The sequence below is a fragment of the Ammospiza nelsoni genome, chromosome 16, assembly GCF_027579445.1.
Source record: "Ammospiza nelsoni isolate bAmmNel1 chromosome 16, bAmmNel1.pri, whole genome shotgun sequence".
In the NCBI taxonomy this organism is placed as follows: Eukaryota; Metazoa; Chordata; class Aves; order Passeriformes; family Passerellidae; genus Ammospiza; species Ammospiza nelsoni.
In genome coordinates, this window is record NC_080648.1 from 19,451,171 (window position 1) to 19,471,658 (window position 20,488).

At 46.5% G+C, this 20,488-nt stretch overlaps 4 long non-coding RNA genes across 5 annotated transcripts; all 4 read left to right on the forward strand.

Annotated features, from left to right (window-relative positions):
• The first annotated feature begins 484 nt into the window (after nt 1-484).
• On the forward strand, nt 485-2,313 carry LOC132080444 (uncharacterized). Its single transcript, XR_009419564.1, has 3 exons — nt 485-1,316; nt 1,539-1,632; nt 1,781-2,313. It is a non-coding gene; the product is annotated as an uncharacterized LOC132080444 (long non-coding RNA).
• A 3,297-nt stretch (nt 2,314-5,610) lies between these two features.
• On the forward strand, nt 5,611-9,161 carry LOC132080654 (uncharacterized). 2 transcript variants are annotated; one of them, XR_009419586.1, is made up of 4 exons: nt 5,611-5,687; nt 6,385-6,460; nt 6,578-7,345; nt 7,940-9,161. It is a non-coding gene; the product is annotated as an uncharacterized LOC132080654 (long non-coding RNA). The 2 variants fall into 2 exon arrangements; XR_009419585.1 differs by lacking the exon at nt 5,611-5,687 and having other exon boundaries at nt 6,389-7,345.
• Nucleotides 9,162-16,054: 6,893 nt separating this feature from the next.
• On the forward strand, nt 16,055-17,622 carry LOC132080479 (uncharacterized). The gene is made up of 3 exons (XR_009419568.1): nt 16,055-16,832; nt 17,055-17,148; nt 17,297-17,622. It is a non-coding gene; the product is annotated as an uncharacterized LOC132080479 (long non-coding RNA).
• A 1,543-nt stretch (nt 17,623-19,165) lies between these two features.
• Nucleotides 19,166-20,246, forward strand: LOC132080683 (uncharacterized). Its single transcript, XR_009419592.1, has 2 exons — nt 19,166-19,287; nt 19,884-20,246. It is a non-coding gene; the product is annotated as an uncharacterized LOC132080683 (long non-coding RNA).
• Nucleotides 20,247-20,488: the final 242 nt, after the last annotated feature.

Here is a 20,488-nt window from a genome sequence, read left to right on the forward strand (position 1 = left end):
GTAATGTGGGCTGTACTTGGGCTCTAGATGTTGTTCCTAGATTGACATATGGTGTTTGCAGCTTGTGAGTTATCCTGGTGATGTTTGACATGTGTTCTAACTTTCTTTCAGGTGCAGACGCATTCCACGTGTGGCAGAGGGTCAGGGTCAGGAGGTGCCGGGCCTTCTTAGGAGCTCGGTGAGTAGCAGAGTGGTGGGGTTTTGGCCGATGCGGTGCCAAGATCAGGCACTGATGTTTGGTTCTCTTTAATCTAGCTGTCTGAGAGACACCAGCCCGGTGCCAGCAGGACCTTCCCATCTGATGAGGTGGCCTTTCTTTGCACCTGACAGGGACCAGCATCCCCAGATGTCTGAGAGATAAGTAGAGGGCCGTGACCCACAGAGGGGCTGAAAGCACGGTGCTGGTTTGGGGATTACAGGGAGGGGGTTTTGAGTCCAGTTTGGAGGTGGGGGGGTGTTAATGAAGTGGCCCCTTAGGCCCCATAGAAGCCAAGTCTCACTTTTGATCACAGTGCTGAGGTGTGCAGCAGGGCAGAGCAGTCCCGGTGTGTCTCGTGTCACTTGTCTGTTGTGAATTGTGTGTTGTTTGTGTATCCCATGTCTTTTACCTTAGGGGTGCCTGTCATTAATCTTGGCATCATTGTTAGCATCTGTGATCTCTGCATTCCCTGTCCTGGCACCCAGGCCACGGAACTTTTGACTGGGGAGCTCAGACAGGCGTCAGACTCTCTTCTGTCTTTGGAAGCATCGCATCTGATGTCTTGTCAGGTCTTGGTCTGGGCTGTATGGACAGCTATGCCCCCACCTGGATCCATTTTGGTGGATTAGGACTTGGCGTAATATGAGGTTAGGTAGAGGATTCTGACCGTAGGATTCCTAGGCATCCATCTTTGCAGTTCTTAGAAGAAATCATTCAGTTATCATCTTCTTCCTTCGGGGTTCTCTGAGCCTCATCAGCTCACCATCAGTTTGAACTCGGTCATCTCCTTTTGCATTCTCTCAGTCCTTGCAGCCATTTTCCTTGCCTAGAATTTTCTGTCTGTGTTGTGTCCCCGTTGTCTGTCCTGTCCTGTCCATCCTGTGTCACGGCTGTCAGCACACATTTGTGCCCGAGCTGCTCTGCCCTGCCGCATAGCCTGGTGCAATAGGAGAGGGCCCGGGGATTTGTAATGTGCAGTGTGGGGTGTAGTTGGACTCTAGATGGGATTTGTAGATGGACACAGGATATCTGGAGCTCTTCAGTTATCATTGAACCGTCTGACTGTTGTCCTAACTTTTTTTTCAGATGCACCTCCTCAGATGACTGCAGTAGTTGTGTAGGTTCCTTCTTCTGAAAGGGAATAGGGCGCAAGAATTCATCTTCCAGAGAATTTTTGCAAGTCCTGGCTTGTATTGTATCTGCCTATGGTGGCTTATGTTCTATGTACCTATACATCTGTCTTCTATTGGATTTTGGGTAGAAAATTTATCAGTCCAGAGAGGAGACAAGTCCTAGCTGTCAGATAAGCCACTCGTTGACCCTTCCTGTCGTCTCACAGGTCCCCGAGGCTGCTGATTTCCCCAGGATCTGCCATTTTACCTCAAGGAGCGGCAGCCAGAAGATGTGTCACAGCACGTTCTTCAGCATCTCGAGTAAGGGCCGCAGTGAGCATTTAAGTGGAAAGATTGTGTGAGCGTGTGTGAGAGCACGTGGCTGTGTCTGTCTGTGTCTGCTCGTCTCTGCGTGTGTGAGTGCATGCTGACTGGATTTAACCTTGTGTGTGTGACTTTTGCTTTCCAGGTTTTGCGACTCCTTGTTAAATTTAGAATAAAAAATCCCCAGCCGGGTTGTATTGCATGAACTGACATGATATGTACCGATTTTGGCTTAAAACCCAGAAAACCAGACGAAGATGAGCAGGAAAAAACCAGAAAAAAACCACATGATGGACAAGAAAAAAACCCAGAAAAAGCCCAGGATGGGCAAGAAAGCAACGAGAAAAAAACCCCAGAAAATAATCCCAGATGGGCAAGAAAAAAACGTAGAAAAACCCCAGAAAATCACCCAAGATGGGCAAGAAAAAAACCCAGAAAAAACCCCCAAAAAAAACCTCTGAGATGGGCAAGAAAAAACCCAGAAAAAACCCCCAAGATGGACAAGAAATAACCCAGAAAAAAATTCGAAGAAGGGCAAGAAAAGACCCAGAAAACACCCAGAAAAAAATCGCAACCCAAGTATAAATATAGAAATGTTTGTCAAGTATATGCAAATATATAAAGAAATGTTAAATTATTTGAAATATAAAATAACATAAATATAACATTTATACAGTATTACTTGTGTTATGGATCATATTGATTTTTATTTATTTCCTATAATACACTACAATATTTATATCAATTTTACATCTATCATATCTATCATTTGTTATATGTTATACCAGATTGATATACTCTAGGTTTTTTTAAGTAGTTTAAAATAAAGGGGATTTTTTTTTTTATTTGGCAAAAGCAGGTGTTTTAGTATAAACATTATAAATACAAATAATATAAAGGTAGAAATCTAAGAATAGAAATAGATCATAAATAGCTGAAGGTTAATATAAAAATTAAAAATGTAAGGAAAAATAAGTTGTAGCAGTAGATACGGTACATAATTAGGAAAATAATTTATCTCTTATTTGAATAGGATACATGTTATACATAATGATTAATATAATACTTAAGTATAAACTGCAAATATAAATGTGAATATAGTCATGAGCGCTATAAATATAAAAATATTTCAATGTAGTTTAAAAGAATAGAGCTTTTTTGTATTTATTTAGTTAGGATGGGATTTGTATTTTAAATAGTGAAAGCATGATAGAAATGTAACTTTAGACATAGAAATATGCAATCAATGTGGAAAGATATTTATAAAAGCACAAAATATAAGTAAATATAAATAATAGAAATAGAATAATGTTATATAAATTACATGCTACATCAATGTCCACTATAGCTATGCATGTGAATATAAATACGAAAAATGGAAATAAAAAATTTATTTAAACATGGCTTTAAAGCAAGGGGCCTTGTTTGATTCTGGTGGGGTAAGAGGCAGGTTTTTGGCATTTATTTCAGAGCAGTTTTTGGCGGGGGTCGCCCCTGTTCTTTTTTGCCACCTTGCCTGCCCGCAGCCCCGAGGCGCGCTGCGCCCCCGGCTGGGGCGGGCGGCAGTGCTGCCGCCTTGTGGGCAGAGCGCGGTACTGCAGCCCTGCGCCGAGAGGCCGCCACCTTGGGAGTGGCGCGTCGCGGATGTCGCGGACTTTTGGTTGACCTTCTCAACAGGGCGGCGAAAAGGGCGGGGAAGTGGAGGACCGGGGTGGGTGTCAGTGGACTGCCTGCATGGAATACCGACCCCGGCGCGGCCCCGGTGGTATTTTCTGTGACGTTTCAAGTGTACCCGACACATGCTGTGGTCTCAGCGGCGCCGCGGGCGGGCGTATTTCGGCGGGTTTGTGACAGGCATGTGGGGAAACGCCTCGCTGTGCCGGGGTCCTCTGACAGCCGCTTTCCCGCCCTGAGGGAGCCGAGCCGGGCCGAATAGTTCCGAAGAGCCGAAGAGCCGAGTGTGGGCGAAAACAGCCGAGTTTCCCCGAAGAGCCGAGTGTAGCCGAAAACAGCCGAGTTTCCCCGAAGAGCCGAGTGTGGCCGAAAATAGCCGAGTTTCACCGAAGAGCCGAGTGTGGCCGAACACAGCCGACTTGAGACGAAGAGCCGAGTGTAGCCGAACACAGCCGACTTGAGACGAAGAGCCGAGTGTGGCCGAAAATAGCCGAGTTTCACCGAAGAGCCGAGTGTGGCCGAACACAGCCGACTTGAGACGAAGAGCCGAGTGTAGCCGAACACAGCCGACTTGAGACGAAGAGCCGATGATAGCCGAGTGTAACCGATAGCCGACTGTAGCCGACATTGGCCGCATTTAGACAAAGAGCCGAATATGACCGACTTTAGCCCAACCGGGCCGAGTTCAGCCGAAGAGCCGGAAAAGCCGAATTTAGACGAAAAGCCGAACCGAAACGATTTTAGACCTAAGCCGAACCAAGCCTAATTTAGCCGAGTTTATTTAAACAGAACCGAACGACGCCGCAGCACTCTGCCTGCAGAGCGCCGGTGCAGACGGCAGGGGGCGGTGTATAAAGCGAGTATAAAATATCAACTGTATATAAGAAGGAATAAAAAGCTCTGTGTCATGTGCAGCAGTAGAAAATTTCAGGCTCCCAGGGAATAAATAGTTTTCTTTCAATCATTATAGTTTTGGGGTTTTTCTTACTCCCAGGTAGCCTGAAAGTTACTACTGCTGCTTTTTGATTCTAAAGCTAGGAAGGAAAACCAAGATTACAAATACAAGAAAAAGAAAGGGAAAGGGAAGGGGAAAAAAAGGAAAGGAAAGGAAAGAAAGCAGGAGAGCAGAAGGGAAGGGAAGGGAAAGGGGTGAAAAACAGCATTAAAAAAAGAAAAAGAGTTGGAGGGGAAAAGAGAGGGCATTCGGGAGGAGCGGTCCTGCCTCAGGTCCTTCCCCGCCCTGGGGCGAAGGACCCGTTTGATGCCCGGGAGGGACTGCAGCTCCCGGTGGCGGGGGACGGAGCCGTGGCTGTCAGCCCGAGACTACAACTCCCGGCAGGCCCTGCTGCCGGCGCGGCGTGTGACGCAACGGCTATCGCGGCACATGAGTGGCTACCAGCCCGAGACTCCAACTCCCGGCAGGCCCTGCTGCCGGCGCGACGTGTGCCGCAACGGCCGACGCTGCCCGGGATTTTTCTCTAAATCGGCAGTAAATACAGCTGAGTAAAATTAGCTTGGTTTTCTTCCTTCTTTTTTAACTGAATTGTTTTTATTAAAAATACTATTTGAATATGTAGAAAAAGTGGGGATGTCCTGTAATATATCCTAGCTTTTCTTGTTTATAGGGTGCTCAGAAAACATGCGTCCCTTAGAGTCCCTCAGAAAGGTTCTCAGTGCGACCTCTACCAAGGTATGTATTTACTAATAAGTGATCCCTTTAGATATTTGCCTGTGTACCTTTTCCTGTAATTCAGAGCTTGCGTTCTGTGGGTTTTATGATAAACCTGTAAAATATGTAAGAATGCTTTTGCAAGTCTGAATCGTTGAAGGCAGCAGTAAGTGGATTTAGAGCCTGTTCTTGACCAGACAACGGGAAAAAGTGTGACTTTGATGCTGAACTTGTTTTTTTCATTTTTCATTTGACTTGTCTGGAATGATTTAGGAATAGAGAGAGCTAGAAAAAGAGAGAAATAGAATTGATTATTGAGCACTCCTCAAATGCTCACCACGATTCAGTGTAGAGCCGAAGTGAAGGGTGATGGAACAGAGCTCTGTGCTGTAGAAGGAAATAAATTTAAACCTGACCTCCGCACAGAGTCTCACTAACTTCTTTTGTTTTAAAATACAAAATATTATTAGGAAGTGTTGGAAGTTAGTGTTTTGGGAAAGAAACGGCAGTTCCACAGAACATTCCATTTAACAGAGGCTCTGGGAACGATTCATGTTGTAACTGCTGTCACTGCAATCAGTTGGTGGTTCAGCCTTGAAATGTGCACTTGCCCTTCTATAAAGCACTGTTTTGTTTGCCTTTCAGTGCTATGAGTCTTGATAAATTGGAGAAGAGCCCAAGAGAAATTTTTCATCCCTTGATATAAAAGGTAGGAAGTGACTTTTTTTGGTTTGGTTCTTTTTCTTTATTATTTCCTGGAAATAAAAGTAATTAAGTATAGGTACTACTGGTTTGTTTCTTCCAGTAGCAGATGATAACAATAGCAGTAGTAATAGTAAAAATAATAATAGAAATAATAATAATAGCAATGTAATACTACTTAAACTGTCTTTATCCATTGAACTGGCCATTTCAAATCAAAACTTCTAAACACAAATCAAACCATCATCCTCGTAGAATCTTTCACAGCAGTGGGCTATAGATCCTGGTTTTGTTGACAGGATTTATTGGTTCTGGAATAGCAAGAGGGAAGTACAAGCCTAACTACTTCTAGCTCACAGACCCATCCAGTGAATACTGCTTTGTGTTTTGGTGGGCTTGTGATGACTTTGAAATCAATTGCTCATTCCAGTAAAAAAAATTAATGTTTTTTTGAACCTGACAGTAGAAATAACTTTAGGCACCAACTTAATAATAACAGATCACCAATTTAAGTTCATAATTTTATGCTGTACTATCAAAGTTTAAAGGTAAATTTTTACTTATTAGGAGATGGTATAAAGTGTATGTTCCAATGTGTTGGATGTATGCAAAGGTACATACGTACCCGAAAGTCCTTAGAAGAAACAAATTTTTACGTCTGCTGTTTGATTGTTTATCATACAATATTTGGTTTTATTTCCCAGGGATCGGTGAATTTTAACTTTGGAGTCCTCTGTGCTAAGGATGCTCAGCCTACAGATGATGAAATGTTCAGTAATGGTGAGTTTTTCACCTTCTCTTTAATTGCTATGCTGATCTGAATAAGAAAAAAACAAAAGCAAGAGAAAAAAAAAGGATGGTTTATTATTTTTTACGCTGTTATGTTTGTTTCCTCAGTATTTGCTGCAGCTCTGCGAACCCAAGCTTTGGGTTCCTTCTGTCCCACTGGGAGTTGCCCAGTTTGGTTGCATCTGGTGAAATTCACCCTGAGACCTTACAGAGCTAGCTCAAACTACGTGAGAGCCATTTGCAGTTCTCTCCAGACACCTGGAGAATGGGTGATGTTTCTGAGGGTCTGGCAAGTATACTTGTATCAAAACTCAGTCTGTGAAATTTCTGGGGAAAACCCTTCTGTGTCCTGAAGGGTTCAAACTCTGGTGAGGATCCAGTTATCAGGTGCTCACCTGGATGGTTCCAGCTCTTAAAGTGAACACTTGTACTCTTACCCTGTAGTTTACATCTATTGTATTTTTGTTATTTTGCAAGATTTTACGGCTTTGCAAAATATTGTGCATTTCACTCTTTGGAACCTCTCAGATCGTTCTTTGGTGCAGCACCACCTCATGGGACACTTGGCTGCCGTCCTGAAGGGGTTGGTCGCTAGAATTGTAAATCCTGGAGAGTTTGTAAGTCTTCTGTCCCCAGGGAGGTACCATGCTTTGTTTACTTTTGTTCTGTTTGTAAGGCGCTGCTTCTCATTGGAAGTATGAATTTCAAACTACCCTGTTCTTATTTTAACTGTTTTCCTGGTTCTCTCCCTACGGCAGGGAAAGACTCTCGTATCCTTGTCGTCGGGCTCGGTGCTGTCCAAGAAGATGCAGAGGCTAAAAAAATCATAAGAAGCAAAATATGACTGCAGGGAAAACAAGCTGGAGAGAACAAAAGGTGATATTGTTATCCTTACCCTGTATTAGAAACATCCGCTGTGCTTTGATGCTGGCAGCTGCCAGGGGCTTGTTAGCTCTTTGTAGGCAGGTGTAGGTGTTCACTTGTAGGTTTTTTCTCTGGACAAGTCAATTCAAACTTTGCTAAGCTTATATTTGCAAATTACTCTCTAGCACAGTCCAGCATGACATTTTTGAATGTTGTAAAAATACCATGTTACTTGGAAATTGCTAATGATGAGAAGCTTTAGGGAAAAATAAGATGTCAGGGTTGGGAGATGTGAGAAGAATTTTGAGGGGATGTTAGACTGAAATAAAGCACACTTGAAGCTGGACTGGCACGCTGGCAGATCCCCTATTAAACAGTAGTGCTGAGATTAGCCTGGGGGTTGCCCATTGTTTCTGTAGAAATAAATGTTTTCTGGTCTTCAGAGGTAAGCTGCTTTGAAAAGCTGGAAGGCACAGCATAGTGACAATCCGTGTGCTTCGCATTAAAAATAGATTTCAGAAGGGTCCTAGGCTTTTGTCTTTTCCTAGAAGTCGATGTAATCCTATTGAGGAGTTTTTAATTCTGTGCTGCCATGTCATCGATCAGGGCCCTGTCGTACTAATCATCATACAGATGCAAAACAAAAAATCAGACCCTGTCCCGACCACTTAGAGCCCAGAACACGATTTCCTCAGGCTGCCATTTGTGTGCCATCGGTACTCACCGTGGAAGCGAGCTGGGGATTGTTGCACCCGTTGGGAACAAACCGCTTCTCGTCACACAGAACTGGAATTGGGACGACGCCTCAGCCAGCCTCTCTCTCCTGAATCTGCAGCAGAGCAGTTCCAGTCCATGCGGGCAATCCAGTTCCTGACGATCTGAGCGCACGGAGCAGCGCTCAGCTGCTGTGGGGGGCTCAGGGAGGGCAGAGTGTGCATTGTCATCTTCCTGAACCTACAGACGCGAATCGAAGTGAGAAGCCACAGGGTGGAAATCAGTCGCATATATGCTAAATAAAACTTGCAGGTTTTTTTTAAGAATTGTTTTTGCTTGTTCTTTGTTGTGCTTCTGTGCTTAGAAAACCTCCCTTTACAATCAGTTCAATTCATCAATTGAACCTTTGTTTGCAGACTCTCACTGAGCAGAATTTGTTGCAGACTCAGTGCACGCTGTGCAGGCCTCCCGGGAGTGTGAGGAGCTCATGTGTGCTACTTTTTGCTTTAGGACGCTCTGAGGTATTTATTCCTTTTGGGATACATGATGAGAATTCCCAAGAGAGGTAGTTATAAGGTATGACATCGGGAAAAAGCCTGTGTGGTTGGAATGTTGTTGCTGTCAAAAGTTAATTTTTTCTTAGCCAGTAGTTAGCTTTTTGCTTTATTTTTGTGGTATCAATATTTTATTGTTTAAAAAATTCCTTCAAAATAACTTCAGTGGTCGCCCACCAGTACCTTGTTCAGATTTGCCTATTTGCTTGTAGCTGAAATGTTCACATCTTGTTTATCATTCTATTTAAGAAACTGCTGCCCAGCCAACTAATAACTGAATATCCATCTGTCTAGGACACGGGGAGAGGATTTAGGTAATGTCTTTATTTCCAGAAAAAAGTTCCAGTGTAGTTTCTAAATAGAGGAGAAGGGGGTGAAGACTCGGGGCTCTGATGCCGTTGGGGCACCCCAAGGTCCCCAGGAGAGGGGGCCCCACTGCGGTGCAGGAGCAGGTGTGTTCTCATGTAATATTGAACAAATTATAAATATAAATATGAAAATTATAAACATGAAAATATTTTTAAAATACTTAAATAAAGCGGGTTTTCTTTATTGGTCAATAGGCAGTGTTTTGATTGTAAAAATTATAAATGCAAATAATATAAAGGTAGAAATCTAAGTTTAGAAATATATAATAAATACATACAGATAAATATAAAAATTTAAAATATCAGAAAAAATTAGTTGTAGCAGTAGATATTATACATAATTTAAATAATAATTTAAATCTATTTTAAAATTTTATATATATAATATATCATTATTAATGTAATACATCCAAAGAAACGATAAATTAAAATATGAATGTATAATTATACAAAGTATAAATAAAAAATATTTCAGTATCCTTTAAAAGAAGGGTTTTTTTATTTATTTGGTTAGAGACGGGGTTTTTATTTGGAATAATGGAAGTATTATAGAAGTATAAAATTAAATATAGAAATATACAGTCAATATAGAAAGATATTTGTAAAAACACGAGCGAACGACGCCTCCTTCGGCCGAACCAAGGCGAGACCGGCGGAACCTGACGGCCTCGAGCGAACCGAGGCCAGGCTTGCGAGGCTGCCTGAACGGAGCCGAGCTCAGCCGAACCAAGCCCGCTGCTCTCGTGCGCGCTAATTAGCGCGAGTGCGGTCACTGCCCAATGAGCTCCTGTGCCACGCCGCGCTCCCGATCGTGTCCGTGCGATGGCCGGGCCGCCCGCGGGACGCGGCAGCAGGAGAGCCCCGAGCCGGGCGAGTTTAACGTGAGGCGGCGCCGCTTGCCCGCCGTCAGGGAGCCGAGCCGAGGCGAGCTCAGCCGAACGCGGAGAGAGCGGCTCCGAGTTCGACCGAAGCGAGCCGAGCCGCGCCGAGGGCAGAGAGCGGCTCCGAGTTCGGCCGAAGAGAGCCGAGGCGCGCCGAGCGCACTGATCGGCTCCGAGTTCGGCCGAGGCGAGCCGGGCCGCGAACTGATCGGCTCCGAGTTCGGCCGAAGCGAGCCGAGCCGCGCCGGGCGCACTGATCGGCTCCGAGTTCGGCCGAAGCGAGCCGAGGCGCGCCGGGCGCAGAGAGCGGCTCCGAGTTCGGCCGAAGCGAGCCGAGCCGCGCCGGGCGCACTGAGAGGCTCCGAGTTCGGCCGAAGCGAGCCGAGCCGCGCCGGGCGCAGAGAGCGGCTCCGAGTTCGGCCGAAGCGAGCCGAGCCGCGCCGGGCGCAGAGAGCGGCTCCGAGTTCGGCCGAAGCGAGCCGAGCCGCGCCGGGCGCACAGAGAGGCTCCGAGTTCGGCCGAAGCGAGCCGAGCCGCGCCGGGCGCAGAGAGCGGCTCCGAGTTCGGCCGAAGCGAGCCGAGCCGCGCCGGGCGCAGAGAGCGGCTCCGAGTTCGACCGAAGCGAGCCGAGCCGCGCCGAGCGCAGAGAGCGGCTCCGAGTTCGGCCGAAGCGAGGCGATCCGTGCCGAAGGGTCGAGTCCAGCCGAATGCAGATGACAATGGCCGAGTTTAGCCGATTACAGCCGCATTTAGCCGAGCAGCTGTGAGCCTTGCACGCTTGAGGTGAGCGTGCATCGTTGCCGGCCTGGGATTGAGTGAGATGCACTAAGGAAACCAGCTCTGGGGAGGGAGGCAGGGAAATCCTCTCTTAACGTTTACCAATTCGTCCGTCAAACTCATCACGGCAGGACAGAGTGAAGACTGAAAGTGTAAGAAGATGTGGAGGGAAACAGAGAATCTGGCAGGAGCATCGAACGCACAAGTGCACGAATTTTGCTTTTTGCTTGGATGTAAACTCAGAAGTTGTAAGGAATTTGGGAAGGAGAAGGGACATTTCAGAAGGAGAAGAAGTTGTTGTTGGAGTCCTGGCAAAAGCTTAAAAAAAAAAAAAAAAGTGGTTTCTTTTTTCTTCACTATTATATTCTTTGGTGGTATATGGTGTGCTGTTTTATTTCTTGGTGTTATTAGCTCTGTGTAAATTGTTTATTGAGTCAAGCTAACTTTGCATGGGTTGTTTTGTATTTGAGGTAGGATCAATTTCAAGAGGTTTCTTTCACAGACTTCTGATAGGTATTACTGGGATTTTGGTTTTGTTTACTGTATGCATAAACATAGAGATTTGGTAGGGCCAGCTGGGCTGCTGGAGTTTTGGGTGTGAATTTATTAGATGGCTTTTGGTAAACACAGAATAATTATGTAAGGTAACAGCAAATTACCCAATTACCCAATTGATCTAGCTATGTAACCTTACCACAAAGTTTTATATCTTGCCAGTTTTCTGTTCTTCTGCTCCAAGTAGTTGTTGCAAAAAAAGAAAGCACTGTTACTTTTCTGAAAAGTTTTCTTCTATAACAAGCCCTTTACAGCCCTTGAATGTGAGTCAGAGGAGCCAAACAGCTGCAGCTGTTCTGAGGGCTTGGTGGGATTCGCCCCCTCCCTTTTCCTGGGTGGCATGGGAACGAGAGGCGGGCACAATCAGGGGTATATTAACCCCAGCCGTGGCTGAGGGGCTTCATTCCCTCTCTGGGATGTGCTGGGTTAAGAGCTCTCCTCATTTCAGTGAAGAGGTTTTTTCAGCCCGTCTCAGCATCTTTTCAGCAGGTGTTTCTGGGCATCTAAAGCACAGAGGCTTGGAAGATTCTGTGAAGAAAACAGCATGGAATACAGGGAGTATTTAGGTTTGTGATTTTGGGTTTTGTGTTTAGGAGTGGTAAGGTGCTTTTGTAATTTTTAGTTTTGCTCTGGTTGTTTTTTTGGTTGGATTTCTTTTGGTGGAATTTTTGGGTTTTTTTGGTTTTCATTTTGGGGTTTTTAGTTGGTTTTTGTGGGGGTTTTGGATTTTTTGATGTTTTCTGTGGTTTTTTTGTTTCTGTGGGGAGTTAGGTGTTTTGGGATTTATTGTTTGTGTGGGTTTTGTTTGTTTGGTTTTTTTCTTTGTTTGTTTTTGGGATTGGTTTTGTTGGGTTTTTTTTTGTTTTGTTTTGTTTTTTTTTAATTGAGGAGTGCAACTCCCTGAAATTCCAAGCTGTGTCAAGCACAACATTTTATTCAGCAGATTGATCATGTCACAAGAGGGATCCGCCCAAGGTCCAAGATGATGTTTGAGATTGAGGCTTCAGGTGAGTTGAGGATTGTGATTGGGAGAGGGAGGGTGAGCAGTTAGGAGTTCTTGGGAGGGAGTTGGCAGGCAGCAGGGTGAGAAAGGGTCTTTATTTGTTTATTTGAGGCCTCCCCCACACAAGGCTTCTCAGAAGCCTAGCAGAGGCATTCCCATGTCTTACAGCACACAAGGTCATCCACTGCACTCAGGGGAATGCCATTTAACTTTGCCTTTCTCTAACCCAGGTGCCACTCCTAATGAAGGCCTTGGAATCATGATGAAGCTGGAGCCTGAAGGAGCCAGGCACACTCAGGAGAGAGCAAGTAGCTGCCTTAGTGGGATTTGGCCCACATAACTCTGGACTCATACTTTGGTTTTGGTTTTCTTTATTGTAGCTCACCGAGAGGCTCACAGGCCATCACGAGGCCCTCCGAGGCAGACTCATTTCAGGTGCAGCGTGGATTCCCATCACCGATCATCCAAAAGATAAGTCGAGGGCCTTGGCCTGGAGATGAGAGAATAGTGGGTTGGGAGTTCTTGGGGCAGATTTGAAAATTGGCAGCCGGAAAAGCAATCTTCTCCAAGGGCCTCTTAGGACAGCTAAAGGGAGAGGCTCTACTTTTGATGGCAGCTTTCAGGCGGGCAGTGCAGAACAGCTCCGGTCTGTGTTGTGTTGTCCAGTGTTCTGTGTTCCCTAGTGTGTCTTTGGGGTCCCTTTTGCCTTCTCCCCTCGAGACCCTCACCACAAGCATGATGTGTCGTGTTTCATGTCCTCCCTGTTTGCCACGTTCTGTGTCACGGGTGTGTGCACACATTTTTTGCCGGAGCTGTTCTGCCCTGCCGCATGGCCTGCTGCAGTAGGAGAAACCGTGGGGCGTTGGAATTTGTAATGCTGGCTGTACTTGGGCTCTAGATGCTATTCCTAGATTGACATAAGGTGTTTGCAGCTTGTGAGTTATCCTGGTGGTGTTTGGCATATGTTGTAACTTTCTTTCAGGTGCAGACGCATTCCATGTGTGGCAGGGGGTCAGAGTTAGGAGGTGTCGGGCCTTCTTAGGAGTGCGGTGAGTAGCTGAGTGGTGGGGTTTTGGCCGATGCGGTGCCAAGATCAGGGACTGATGTTTGGTTCTCTTTACTCTAGCTGTCTCAGAGACACCAGCCCGGTGCCAGCAGGACCTTCCCAGCTGACGAGGTGGCCTTTCTTTGCACCTGACAGGGACCAGCATCCCCAGATGTCTGAGAGATAAGTAGAGGGCTGTGACCCACAGAGGGGATGAAAGCAGGGTGCTGGTTTGGGAATTCCTGGGAGGGGGTTTTGAGTCCAGTTTTGGGGGGGGGGGGGTGTGGTGTGTTCATGAAGTGGCCCCTTAGGCCCCATAAAAGCCAAGTCTCACTTTTGATTGCAGTGCTGAGGTGTGCAGCAGGGCAGAGCAGTCCCGGTGTGCATCGTGTCGCCTGTCTATTGTGCATTATGTGTTGTTTGCGTATGCCATATCTTTCACTTAGGGGGGCCTGTGAGAAACCCTGGCATCATTGTTAGCCTCTGTGATCTCTGCACTCCTTGGCCTGGCGCCCAGGCCACAGAACTTTTGACTAGGGAGCTCAGACAAGCATCAGACTCTCTTCTCTCTTTGGAAGCATCCAGTCAGACGTCTTTTCAGGTCTTGTTCTGAGCTGTATGGACAGCTGTGCCCCACCTGGATCCATTATGGTGGATTAGGACTTGTAATATTACGAGGTTAGGTAGAGGATTTTGACTGTAGGATTCCTAGGCATCAGTCTTTGCTGTTCTTGGAATAAATCATTCAGTAATCATCTTCTTCCTCCAGGGTTCTCTGAGCCTCATCAGCTCACCATCGGTCTCAGCTCACTCATCTCCTTTTGCATTCTCTCAGTCCTTGCAGCCGTTTTCCTTGCCAAGAGATTTCTGTTCCTGTTGTGTCCCCGTTGTCTGTCCTATCCTGTGTCATGGCTCTCAGCACACATTTGTGCCCGAGCTGCTCTGCCGTGCTGCACAGCCTGGTGCGATAGGAGAAGTCCCAGGGACTTGGAGTTTGTAATGTGGGGTGTAGTTGGACTCTAGATGGGATTTGTAGATGGGCACATCATATCTGGAGCTCATCAGTTATCCTGCCACAGTGTGACTCTTGTCCTAACTTTTTTTTCAGGTTCAGATGGATTAAATGTGTGCCAGAGGGCCCCATGCCAGGTGTGGGGATTCTCCTGAGTAGGTGAGGCCCCATTTGCCTCTGCAGCAGACTCTGTTACACCTCTCAACTGACTCTGTTACACTGCTGTTCTTTGTCTTTCTTTTAGGAAGTAAATCTGGATGCCAGCAGTCAACGTGAGCAGTGGAGAGAATTGGTTGTTATTGCTCAGCTCTCAAGCACAACAATTTCGCAGCAGATTCATCGTGTCACAAGAGGGATCTGCCCAGTGTCAAGGATGATGTTTGAGATTGAGGCTTCAGGTGAGTTGAGGATGGTTACTGGGAGAGGGAGGGTGAGCAGGCATCCAGTTAGGAGTTCTTGAGAGGGGGTTTGCAGGCAGCAGGGTGAGAAAGGGTCTTTATTTGTTTATTTGAGAGCCCCTCCCAAGGTGTCTCAGAAGCCTAGCAGAGGCATTCCCATGGCTTACAGCATACAAGGTGATCCACTGCACTCAGAGGAATGCCATTTAACTTTGTCTTTCTGTAACCCAGGTGCCACTCCTAATAAAGGCCACAGCCTTGGAATCAGGATGAAGCTGGAGCCTGAAGGAGCCAGGCACACTCAGGAGAGGGCAAGTAGCTGACTTGCAGGGATTTGGCCCACATAACTCTGGACTCACTCTTTGATTTTGGTTTTCTTGATTGCAGCTGACCGAGAGGCTCACAGGCCATCACAGAGCCCTCCAAGGCAGACTCATTTCAGGTGCAGCGTGGATTCCATTCACCAATCATCCAAAAGATAAGTCGGGGGCCACAGCCTGGAGATGGTGGAGTAGCAGGTTGGGAGTTTTTGGGACAGATTCAAAAATGAGCAGAGAGGAAAGCAATCTTCTCCAAAGGCCTTTTAGGACAGCTAAAGGGAGAGGCTCTACTTTTGATGGCAGCTTTCAGGCGGGCAGTGCAGAACAGCTCCGGTCTGTCGTGTTTTCCGGTGTGCTGTGTTCCCTAGTGTGTCTTTGGGGTCCCTTTTGCCTTTTCCCCTCGAGGCCCTCACCACAAGCATGATGTGTCGTGTTTCATGTCCCCCCTGTTTGTCACTTTCTGTGTCACGGGTGTGTGCACACATTTTTTGCCGGAGCTGTTCTGCCCTGCCGCATGGCCTCCTGCAGTAGGACGAACCATAGGGAGGGGGAATTTGTAATGTGGGCTGTACTTGGGCTCTAGATGTTGTTCCTAGATTGACATATGGTGTTTGCAGCTTGTGAGTTATCCTGGTGATGTTTGACATGTGTTCTAACTTTCTTTCAGGTGCAGACGCATTCCACGTGTGGCAGAGGGTCAGGGTCAGGAGGTGCCGGGCCTTCTTAGGAGCTCGGTGAGTAGCAGAGTGGTGGGGTTTTGGCCGATGCGGTGCCAAGATCAGGCACTGATGTTTGGTTCTCTTTAATCTAGCTGTCTGAGAGACACCAGCCCGGTGCCAGCAGGACCTTCCCATCTGATGAGGTGGCCTGTCTTTGCACCTGACAGGGACCAGCATCCCCAGATGTCTGAGAGATAAGTAGAGGGCCGTGACCCACAGAGGGGCTGAAAGCACGGTGCTGGTTTGGGGATTACAGGGAGGGGGTTTTGAGTCCAGTTTGGAGGTGGGGGGGTGTTAATGAAGTGGCCCCTTAGGCCCCATAGAAGCCAAGTCTCACTTTTGATCACAGTGCTGAGGTGTGCAGCAGGGCAGAGCAGTCCCGGTGTGTCTCGTGTCACTTGTCTGTTGTGAATTGTGTGTTGTTTGTGTATCCCATGTCTTTTACCTTAGGGGTGCCTGTCATTAATCTTGGCATCATTGTTAGCATCTGTGATCTCTGCATTCCCTGTCCTGGCACCCAGGCCACGGAACTTTTGACTGGGGAGCTCAGACAGGCGTCAGACTCTCTTCTGTCTTTGGAAGCATCGCATCTGATGTCTTGTCAGGTCTTGGTCTGGGCTGTATGGACAGCTATGCCCCCACCTGGATCCATTTTGGTGGATTAGGACTTGGCGTAATATGAGGTTAGGTAGAGGATTCTGACCGTAGGATTCCTAGGCATCCATCTTTGCAGTTCTTAGAAGAAATCATTCAGTTATCATCTTCTTCCTTCGGGGTTCTCTGAGCCTCATCAGCTCACCATCAGTTTGAACTCGGTCATCTCCTTTTGCATTCTCTCAGTCCTTGCAGCCATTTTCCTTGCCTAGAATTTTCTGTCTGTGTTGTGTCCCCGTTGTCTGTCCTGTCCTGTCCATCCTGTGTCACGGCTGTCAGCACACATTTGTGCCCGAGCTGCTCTGCCCTGCCGCATAGCCTGGTGCAATAGGAGAGGGCCCGGGGATTTGTAATGTGCAGTGTGGGGTGTAGTTGGACTCTAGATGGGATTTGTAGATGGACACAGGATATCTGGAGCTCTTCAGTTATCATTGAACCGTCTGACTGTTGTCCTAACTTTTTTTTCAGATGCACCTCCTCAGATGACTGCAGTAGTTGTGTAGGTTCCTTCTTCTGAAAGGGAATAGGGCGCAAGAATTCATCTTCCAGAGAATTTTTGCAAGTCCTGGCTTGTATTGTATCTGCCTATGGTGGCTTATGTTCTATGTACCTATACATCTGTCTTCTATTGGATTTTGGGTAGAAAATTTATCAGTCCAGAGAGGAGACAAGTCCTAGCTGTCAGATAAGCCACTCGTTGACCCTTCCTGTCGTCTCACAGGTCCCCGAGGCTGCTGATTTCCCCAGGATCTGCCATTTTACCTCAAGGAGCGGCAGCCAGAAGATGTGTCACAGCACGTTCTTCAGCATCTCGAGTAAGGGCCGCAGTGAGCATTTAAGTGGAAAGATTGTGTGAGCGTGTGTGAGAGCACGTGGCTGTGTCTGTCTGTGTCTGCTCGTCTCTGCGTGTGTGAGTGCATGCTGACTGGATTTAACCTTGTGTGTGTGACTTTTGCTTTCCAGGTTTTGCGACTCCTTGTTAAATTTAGAATAAAAAATCCCCAGCCGGGTTGTATTGCATGAACTGACATGATATGTACCGATTTTGGCTTAAAACCCAGAAAACCAGACGAAGATGAGCAGGAAAAAACCAGAAAAAAACCACATGATGGACAAGAAAAAAACCCAGAAAAAGCCCAGGATGGGCAAGAAAGCAACGAGAAAAAAACCCCAGAAAATAATCCCAGATGGGCAAGAAAAAAACGTAGAAAAACCCCAGAAAATCACCCAAGATGGGCAAGAAAAAAACCCAGAAAAAACCCCCAAAAAAAAACTCTGAGATGGGCAAGAAAAAACCCCCAAGATGGACAAGAAATAACCCAGAAAAAAATTCGAAGAAGGGCAAGAAAAGACCCAGAAAACACCCAGAAAAAAATCGCAACCCAAGTATAAATATAGAAATGTTTGTCAAGTATATGCAAATATATAAAGAAATGTTAAATTATTTGAAATATAAAATAACATAAATATAACATTTATACAGTATTACTTGTGTTATGGATCATATTGATTTTTATTTATTTCCTATAATACACTACAATATTTATATCAATTTTACATCTATCATATCTATCATTTGTTATATGTTATACCAGATTGATATACTCTAGGTTTTTTTAAGTAGTTTAAAATAAAGGGGATTTTTTTTTTTATTTGGCAAAAGCAGGTGTTTTAGTATAAACATTATAAATACAAATAATATAAAGGTAGAAATCTAAGAATAGAAATAGATCATAAATAGCTGAAGGTTAATATAAAAATTAAAAATGTAAGGAAAAATAAGTTGTAGCAGTAGATACGGTACATAATTAGGAAAATAATTTATCTCTTATTTGAATAGGATACATGTTATACATAATGATTAATATAATACTTAAGTATAAACTGCAAATATAAATGTGAGTGTGGTCATGAGCGCTATAAATATAAAAATATTTCAATGTAGGTTAAAAGAATAGAGCTTTTTTGTATTTATTTAGTTAGGATGGGATTTGTATTTTAAATAGTGAAAGCATGATAGAAATGTAACTTTAGACATAGAAATATGCAATCAATGTGGAAAGATATTTATAAAAGCACAAAATATAAGTAAATATAAATAATAGAAATAGAATAATGTTATATAAATTACATGCTACATCACTGTCCACTATAGCTATGCATGTGAATATAAATACGAAAAATGGAAATAAAAAATTTATTTAAACATGGCTTTAAAGCAAGGGGCCTTGTTTGATTCTGGTGGGGTAAGAGGCAGGTTTTTGGCATTTATTTCAGAGCAGTTTTTGGCGGGGGTCGCCCCTGTTCTTTTTTGCCACCTTGCCTGCCCGCAGCCCCGAGGCGCGCTGCGCCCCCGGCTGGGGCGGGCGGCAGTGCTGCCGCCTTGTGGGCAGAGCGCGGTACTGCAGCTCTGTCGCTACCGGCAGCCGCGAGGCCGCCATCTTGGGAGTGGCGAGTCGCGGATGTCACGGACTTTTCCTTGACCTTCTTAACATGGCAGCGAGAAGGGCGGGGAAGTCGAGGGCCAGCGTCGGTCGAATCGGCTGCCTGCATGAAACACCGACGCCACGGCGGCCCCGATGGATTTTTATGTGGCATTTTAAGTGTATAAGACACGGCCTATGTGGTCAGCGGCGCCGTGGGCGAACATATTTAGGCGGGTTGCTGAGAGGCATCTGGGTAAAACCCTATTTCTTCCGAGGGTCCTCCTCGGCCGCCATTTTGGGAGGGGCGCGTCGCAAATGTCGCGGGCGTTCTTTGACCTTCTCAAGATGGCGGCGAAATGGGCGGGGAAATCGCACGCCCCCATAAATCTCCTCCCCCTGTGGCCACAGAGCGGGGTCGCACCCCCCCGAGCCAGCGCCCTGCCCCTCGCCGCTGAGTGCCGGGGGCGGGGCAAGGACGCGGCTGCCGAGCGAGGGAAGGGCGCTGGAGCCAGCGGCGGTCGGGCCAGGGTCTGTAAATGGCGGGGGCGGGTGAAGGACATTCGGTCATGCAAAGGGATGCGATGGCCGAGGAGAACGGCCGCGGCGGGGGCGGCCGGGCGGGGCCGGTTTCGGCGGGCGGCGGAGGTGCGGTCGCAGCGCTCCGCGGGCCGGGGCAGCGGGCGGGGGCGGGCGAGCGGCGTCGGAACAGGGCGGCAGCTCCCGAGCCCGCGCCCGCCCCGCTCCAGGCGCTGGGAGCGACCGCGGGCCGGACAAGCCCGGCGGGGCGGCCCCGGGGCGGCGGGCAGGCGGCGGAGCGGGGCCGTGGCGCTCCCCGCCTTCGCTGCCGCCAGCTTTGGAAGGTCGGGCCGGGCGCCCGCCCCGTCCCGCTGCCTCCCGGTCTCTGTAAACTCCTCTCTGGCTTCATAGGTCCGTGCTGGAGAGAGGGACAAAGGGCCCCGCTGGTTGCCGTGTCCTCGGGGGGCAGAGAGTTCTGACCTTGGCCGCATGGGCTGCCGAGTGTTGGAACAATGGGGATGCGCTTTTATGTATTTAGTGACATTTATGTATTTTTGTGTACATTTTATGTATTTAGTGACATTTAGAGATTTATTCCCCTGCTTCAGGTGAGCGTGCATCATTGCCGGTTTGGGATTGAGTGAAATGGCTGAGGAAACCAGCTCTGGGGGGGAGGCAGGGAAATCCTCTCTTTACCCATTCTTCACGGCAGGACAGCCTGAAGACTGAAAGTGTAAGAAGATGTGGAGGGAAACAGAGAATCTGGCAGGAGCATCGAACGCACAAGTGCACGAATTTTGCTTTTGGCTTGGATTTAAACTCAGAAGTTGTGAGGAATTTGGGAGTGAGAAGGGATATTTCAGAAGGAGAAGAAGAAAAAGAAGTTGTTGTTACAGTCTTGGCAAAAGCTTCTGTTCTAGCTAATAAAATAAGTTAGTTTAAATAAAAAAAAAAAAAAAAAAAAAAAAAAAGTGGAGTATTTTTTTTCCTACACTATTATATTCATTGGTGGTATATGGTGTGTTGTTTTATTTCTTGGTATTATTAACTCTGTGTAAGTTGTTTTTTGGGTGAAGCTGACTTTCTGGATGGGTTGGTTTGTATTTGAGCTAGGATTAATTTCAAGAGGTTTCTTTCATAGACTTCTGATAGGTATTACTGGCATTTTGGTTTTGTTTAATTTATGTATAAACATACAGCTTTGGTAGGGCCA